This window comes from Lonchura striata, chromosome 3, assembly GCF_046129695.1.
Source record: "Lonchura striata isolate bLonStr1 chromosome 3, bLonStr1.mat, whole genome shotgun sequence".
NCBI classification, from domain to species: Eukaryota; Metazoa; Chordata; class Aves; order Passeriformes; family Estrildidae; genus Lonchura; species Lonchura striata.
The window spans coordinates 101,205,784-101,213,934 of record NC_134605.1 but is presented as its reverse complement, the minus strand read 5'-3'; the positions used below and the strand labels follow the sequence as shown (position 1 = coordinate 101,213,934).

The following is an 8,151-nucleotide window of genomic DNA, read 5'->3' as shown; positions in this document are numbered from 1 at the left end:
GCTGTCTGGCTATTTCTAACTTTTATTATGGTCTATGCCTTTTTGCATCAGAGTGGCACTGTTAATTCACATTTAGATTGTCACCCAACTAAACCTTTTCCTATGAAACTGTTGCATTATCTGGTAATTCCCCACATTTCTGTTTCTGACCTTAAAATTTTGAAAATTATGAATCTTGTGAATTGCTGCAACTTATTCTCCTGGTGATTATGTTCAGAAATTCTTTCATCTTAGCAGAACTCTGTATCAGTAAGTCTCTTCTTGACAGAAACGTCCTTCTATAAAAACTGAAAGACCCTGAAGAGATCTTAAACTCTACAGAGGGAGATTAAATAAGATTTAAGTAATAGATGGTCCACTACAAAGGAAAAATTTACTTGCCATAGCTGATGTCGAGTAGTTAGAAGTCATTGAATCTTTCTCCAGGTAAAATCTATTTTTGGAAATGGAATGAAAAATGAGTTTTGAACATAAGAGTGGACTATGGAAATTATTAGTAATGTCTGTTCAGCTGTGTTTTTATTCCTAGACAATTCTGATTTCCTGAATTACACCATCTGGGGGGACTAAGATCTAGCTGAAGTTGTTTGGGTTTTTGGTGGTTTTTTTATTTGTTTGTCTTTGTGGTTTTTTTTTTGTTTGTTTGTTTTCTGTTCTAGACTCACAGAAGTGGTAGCTGGAAGGGGTATGTGGTGGTCCATATAAGGCACCTCCTGTTCTAAGTGAGGCTAATGCCTGGACTGGTGTCAGATGTGGCTTTTTCTAACCTTGTCTTAGAAAGGATGATGATTTCACCACTTTATAGACTGCTTCAGTGCTCTGCTATCTCTACAGCCACTTGCTATAGCTGCTTCTTATTAAATTGTCTATCATTCAAAATATTTGGTCAGATCATGTTTCCAGTGGCACTTCTTCAGGAGGTAGGCTGCTTTTGGGCTGTGGCTTAGCATCTTTTTTTTTCCAGACTAACACTTACATGTTTCTCCATTTAGTATGCCATATACTTAGGCTCCTGAATAGTTTTTTTTGCTTTCAGACAGACTCTCTAGTTTCCTGACACTCCTTTTGAGCTGTGGAGCCAAAAACTGGACATGTCACTCCAGGCACAGCCTTGTCAATGCCGTGTTGAGTGACACGTTAAGTACTGGCCTCACTTGTAGTGTAGCCCAATATGTGCTTTGCCTTATTCATGTTGGTGATGCAATTCTACTCATATTCAGCTTGATAATTACTGTAGCCCCCGTGTTCTTTTGGTCAGGTGCCACTCAGCCAGCTCTGCTTCATGAGGTCATTCTACCCCACATGCAGAATATAAACCTTCTCCCTCCTGAGTTTCACAAACCTTCTGTCGACCCAGTCTTCACTTTTCTCAAGTCCCTAGAGCTGAATCACATCATGTGTCAGTTTTTCAGCAAATTTTCTGAGGGAACATTCTGCTTCATCATCCAGGAGGAAATATTGGACTGCTTTCCAGTCCTACAGTATTTGTTTCATTACCAACTGTTACACCTCAAGGCATTGAATATTGCCTTGGAATACAGTGCTGCAGCCACTTTTCAGCCCAGTTAAAAGACTGTTTATCCCACCACAGTTTCTTAGCCACAAGAATGTGGGGAAAGCATTGTCAAAAGCCTTAGTGGAGTAAAAGTTACAGGAACTGTTACCATTTACCTTCCCAGTCCATCATTTTGTCATAGAAGGCAACCATGTTGGCCAGGTAGGATTTGCCCTTGTAAATTTGTGCTGGTCTTGGTTGCCTCTTGTCTTTTGCACACTCATAAAAGAATGATATGCATCCTCCATCCAACCAAGGATTGCACTTGGTGTGTCCAGCTGATGGTTCCCAATATTGTCCTTCTTACCTTTTTTAAAGGCATGATCTGTTATTGCTGTGGTTTTTTAATAGTTAGGAAACGGCTTTATAATTACAATGGCTGTTCTTCCACTGTTTAGGGCTGTTTTCAGTCTCTGCAGATTGAATAATCTCGTTCTACTAAATAATCCTTCTGTCTGGGAGCAGAGGACTGGGAGCAGGCTTTTCTGGTAAGACTGAGAAAAACCCAGAGTATTTCAGTTTTACTTGTCATTCATTACAAGGTTATCATCCCTGTCCATCCCCATCCATTTATTTGCTTGCCGAATTAATTTTTCTCCATTACTTTTATGAAAATTGATACCATAGGTTCATCAAGAGATTGAATGCTGCACTACTTCTTACATTAGTAATCATACAGCTTCTCCTTACCCATAGTGGTCATGTTATCACCAAGAACTGACCCTGTTGTTGTGTTGCTCTGTGGGAGAGAACTATTGTCAGAGAGCTTTATGATACTCAGTACCTCAGAAATAAAGAAATGAGTTGGTATTTCATATTGGTTTACTATGTTTAGTGGATACTTTTTACAGGGATGTCTTTGAGCTTCTTTTTGCCAGTAGAATATTCATTGACCACAGAGGAGGTTCTGATTCTTTGCCTTCTTTGGTGCTGGTTAACATCACCTTAGTGCAGCCTTTTCCTCTGAACCATGAGCAAACCACAGCAAATGTGCCAAGTTGTGATGTGCAGGAACCACAAGGGTTAAATTGTGTTCATTCATTCATTTGGGATGACTCCTATTAAAGGAGTCTCTCTGAGGCCCAGAACGTGTAGTTCTATGCACAGCACTGAGAATGGTGTTCAGACAAACAAATTCTAGCAACCTTTTGTCCAGAGTATGCAGAAATGGGGTTATAGTTTCCTATTCATGTTTAGAACTTGTCAAATATCATTTTAATTTTTAAAAGATGGTAAAAAATCACCCTGAGTGCAATTGTGATGTCTGGGCTTCAAAGCATGGTTTGTCTTTATAAAATCAGGTATTTAACACTTTTTAATGTCAATTTTCCCCTAATTCAATTCTCCCAAATGGTTGAGTTGTTTGATTGAATATTGCCCACCAAAGAAACAGCCTCAGGCTGGCATCTGTCATAGAAAATTTGATCCCAATTCATTAATATTTTGCAAAATTATAAGCTATGAAAACAGGAATTTGTAATTTGAAGTGTCAGGGAGCCTCAATAGTACATTATGTTACTACCTTCCTGCACAAGTTACTGGTATGTGATTGGGCATTTATTAAAGATCTTGAACTATTATTTTTCATAAATGTATGTAATAATTTGGCTCAAAGATGCTCTGAATTTGTGTTGTTCTTTGTTACACACCTGGGAACAAAAGATTTGTAATAAAAGTGAAATGGCAGTCAGAATTCAGAATGCCCATGCTTTTGTGTTTTGATGTCTCAGCTTTCACGCTATTTTTATGTTGTTTCTTTCATCTTTAATTTTATCAAGAGATTCATATTAGATGCATTATTAATCCCTGTAACACTGCCTTCCCTTCTTCTGCACAGTGTGAGATATTTCTGGCTCCAACAGAAATAATAATGTGTGAGATTATTTTCTACATTTAATATGCGAAAAAAATAAACAATGTAGATTTTCTAAAATCTCCATGCACTGTAATTTTCTTCCAAAGATTTCACTGATGCATTAGGACTGAGAAGCATAAGCAATCACCTAAAGCTTTTAAGCAATGATTTTGGTTGTGTACTTTATAACCTGAGAATTCTCAGCATGCAGCACATTATAACACATACTGCACTGGAAAATAAACAGAAAAGTGAAGTATGGTAACTGGACTTTCTGTAAGGGTTTGACATAGATTAAATGAAACACAATTCCAATATGCTGACCAACTGCAATAGAAGCAATTAAATCTCTCACTGATGATGTTAATGGGACCAATTATAGAATGTGTTTTAAAACATGACTGGTACAGTTATGATGGCTGCAACAGAAAGGGAGAGGCAGGGGAAGGAGAGTAAGGGATTATGAATATCTAATGGAAAAACTGATAATTTTGGAACTGGGTTTTTTTGGCTATGGGGTAAAGGGAAGGCTGATTGCAAATACTCTTCCACTTTGTTATTAAAAGGTGCATCATATTCTTTTGATTGTTTTATTTATTCTGTAAAGGATATCACAGCTGCACAAACTGGTCAAAGAAAAAGAAGCAGCATGCGTGGTGAAAGTCATAGTATATCTATGTAACTACAGCAAAAAGGAAACTCATAGACCTTCTACAGTGTTGATCAACAGCAAAATCAACTGATGGTCATCGAAATCCCATTCCAGCCAGGAAGCAAGAAGAGTAATCCCCTTAAACAGAAAATTATTACTGAAGGAGTACTGTGGACCCAACCCAAAATGTAATACACTAGCAAAGGAGAATACATTTCAGTGTGAGGTAATGTAGCACCTTTTTCTTCTATTTGAAACAACAAGAATTGCATGAGTTAATATTTTCTGAAATTTAAGTGATTTGAAATCTCTCATTTATAACAGTGCTGCAGGTCTTCTTCCACCAGCCTTTCCCAGACAGAGATGTGGTATTGCTCCTGTGATGTTGCTCCCAGATGCAGAGATAAAGGCAATTCAGCAGCTGCTCCTCCGTGAGTCAGCTGAAGGTACTGGGAGGTATGGTGGAGTCCCAGTGAACATCCCCCTTTCACACAACCCAGTTTGGATCTGGAAAAGAATTGGCACATCCTCAAAGACTCTGGCTACACCAAAAATAACAGCCCCTCTACAGTTCTGTATCAATTTTTCTGGTTCTCAACTTTCAGTTCAGGTCTCTCTGCTCTTGGTGCTCATAGCTAGAAATGAGAAGGGCCCATGTTAGCAATATAGTCCTGCTCTTAGAGTACTGCATGCCCTAAGGTCTGCCCTCCAAAGAAGACTGGTGCTTCAAAGCACAGCACAGAACTCTAAAGTGTGCTCCATGTTCCAAAAATATAATTAAAACCAACTTAAGTTGTACTTTTAGTGAACATGTACTAAGCCAGAAAAATTGCTTTTTTCTTTAACAATGCTAAGGTATACAGAAATTAAAGCGTCCACTATATTTCATTTGTTGTATACATGTAATATATTGCCAGAGATATGTGACTTTGTATTTCTAGAAAAAGTGCCAACATGATTTAAAAGTGGTAATTCTTCCACAGTTTGGTTAGAAACAGGCTAATAGGGGTTTAAACTGGGGAGAATGAGTGTTAATTCTTTTCAAATAACATTGTTTAAGCAGCACAGTTAGTTTCAAATAACGCATAGGTAATCATTGAAGTATGTAAACAATTTTTTTTTTCAGTTACCAGTTATCAGAACTTCAGTTTAAATTAAAAAAAAAACCAAAAAACAGAGGAATTATGACAATTTATAATAAGGCAGTTGTACTGAGACTGGCTAAGACTGAGTTAATTTTCTTCATAGATGCTTATATGGCACTGTTTTAGATTTGTTACCAAAACAAAACTGACAATGCACTAATTTCCCAGCAGTGTTTTCACAGCATCAGGGCTCTCTTTGTTTCTCAATGTGCCCTTCTTCAGAGAATAGACTAGGGGATGCACAACAGGATAGAAGGGGAGATAACCTCAACCATCCAAAGAGATACTTCTTGCTGTATAACATCATGCTCAGCAATAAAAGGGAAGAGAGGGGGTTTTAGGGAGGTTAGCAATCTTTTGATTGGGAAATGGCTGAGCATTGTTCAACCTGTGGGAGGTGGAGAATGATTGCCTTTGCAACAGTTGGGATTTTTTGAGTTTTTGTCTCTTCTTCCACATATCCTTCAGTTATTAACCTTATTTTTATTATTTTTATCTTTGTAGCTTACCCAATTTCGATTGTCTTTATTCTTTCTTTTCCTTATTCCTCATCCAACTGAGAGCTGGGGAAGTGGGCAATCAGCTGTGTGATGCATAGCAAACCACCAGGATTAACCCAGAACAGGAAGCACAGAAAGCCTGTGGCAGACCTTTCTTGTTATTAACTTGTTTCATAGACCAGTACTAAATGAGTATAAAATGCCCATGTTCTGCTTTATTTATTCATTACAAGGCAACAGAGATCAGTGCTATTGGTTTCAGTAAAGCTGCTTCTGATTCAAGCTGTTCTACTGAGATGAGATTATTGTGTATTAAGGCTTCAGTTAGGTTTACTTTCATCATACTCCTCTGTGAAAAATATTTCACAACAGAAAACAAATGTAATTGGGTATAATTCATGATTCATGGAACAACACCTGCTGTTCCAAGTTGGGACTGAAAAACACTGGGAGATGTGTTAGCACAATGTGAGACAAATGCTGAAAAGGTGTAAGTGGCTGTAGCACTACTGTTTTCCATGTGGTACATGCATTTCAGCCTTGTTTATTGGGATTTAGACTGGGATTTAGCAGAGTTATTATAAATTTTTTAATAAGAAATATAAATGTGGGGCAGCTGGAGTGCATTCTGCTCTTCTTGTTTTTGTTGTTGTGGCTGATATTTCTCATACAATAAACAAGCTGCATTAGAAATATCCTCTTCTAAAAATTTTAATAGTATTTAATCCATAAATACCTTTCTAAATACCTCTCTTTTACTAGTCATAATGAAATACATTCACTGAAAGAGTCATAAAACAGATGAGGCAGTGAAAATGTTTAGTGAACGTTAGAACTAATAATCATAATGACACTAAAGCAGTTAGAGCGCAGCACACAAAGACACAGCAAGATGCTACTGTAAGCTCCATGCTTTACACAGAAGCAGTGGTAATAGAAGGTTGTATAAGTGGAATTACAGGCTGCAGTGGAATTGGTGTCTACCTCTGAGATTGGTTTGTATTAGTAGAGCCAAAAACGACGTAAATGTTCATTTGATGTTCAGAATACTTCCTCTTTTTCTGCATTCATTTTCTTTCCTGACCCTTTACAATGCTTAGACTGAAGATTTTTGATTTATCATAATTTTCCTCTTTGGTCTTTAGCTTCATTTTGAGAAACAAAGAAGGTTCATAATTTCTATCACATTTGGAGGTGCAATACTCAGTAGACCAGCAGTGTTATGCCATATCAGGTCTTAGTACCTCACCCAGAGCTGCAGAGTTGTGATGCTGACTCACCTGCCTGTGAGGTGTTTGGTGCTTGTACAGAGAGGCACAGGAAATAAAAATAAACTTAAGTTTTTGAGTCTGTGGGAACTGAAAATTCAAAAAAGTCTAAATGGAATAAACTCTTGGCATGAAATAAACAAAACTATCATTTAAAGCTGTATACATTTAATTCATAGTTAATTCATTTTGGATGACTGTGTGTTTGGATGACTGTGTGTATATCACAAACATTTTTGTGCACGTGTCTTAGGAGCCCAGTGGAATTGACACCAATTTGGGACACATTTTAGCCTGGAATAACTCCAGAAGAAGAACTTACTAGCTAAGCCTTGCTGGAATTTATGGATAAGAGCAACATGAAGAAAATTAGAAGCAAGACCAGAGTTATTCTGCAAGAGGGAAGATGGTAAAAAAATTCAAGACCATATCAGAAACCAAATAACTTCATTAAAACATAGAACTACAAAGGAAGTCTCCACTGTGTATTAGATATTCATCATACCTACCCTGTTCCCCAAGTATCTGTATTTACTTTAAGCTCAGATGTCTGTGCATCCACTGTGAAGTCTTTCTATGCAATGTAGAAATTTATTCTAGATTTGATCATGCATAATTAAGTAATGGTGACCTATACTTCAGAAGATTATCAATGCTGATATTGTCATAAATAACTGATAACCTGACAAATAATACAGTATAAACTTAATTAGTGCACAGCACTATATGCCTCAGGAAGAGTGTTTCAAAGACCCTGTTTTCCTAACCCTGATTGATGATTCCTTTTGAGCTTAATAAATGCTCAAAGCTGGGATCAAAAATTGTGTCTTTGCTAATGTCTTGAATTTATTGAATTATTTTGCAGAGTATTGTAACTACTCTAAAGGAATTATTGGCTATGGGATTGCTGCTTTTTGAGTGGGTTTTTGGGTGTTTCTTTCATCTCAATGACATTTTTCATCTAGGGCACATGACAAAACTTTTTTTGAGAAATGAACTAATCAATTAAAGTACTTCATATAACAGCAATTCAAACAAATTGAGGGATTTTGGCAATGGAGACAATATACATGCTCAGGAGGGACCTGTAAATAAAGGGAAAGTAAAGGTGAGGCATGCAAGGAAATTAAAATCTAAGTAATAAGACAAAATAAAGCAAAGTATCAAAACACTCAG

General features: G+C 37.1%; 1 long non-coding RNA gene across 1 annotated transcript; it reads left to right on the top strand.

Moving 5' to 3' along the window:
* Positions 1 to 1,790: 1,790 nt before the first annotated feature.
* Positions 1,791 to 7,790, top strand: LOC116183438 (uncharacterized). The gene is made up of 4 exons (XR_004148077.2): positions 1,791 to 2,043; positions 4,018 to 4,288; positions 4,387 to 4,518; positions 7,229 to 7,790. It is a non-coding gene; the product is annotated as an uncharacterized LOC116183438 (long non-coding RNA).
* The last annotated feature ends 361 nt before the right edge of the window (positions 7,791 to 8,151 follow it).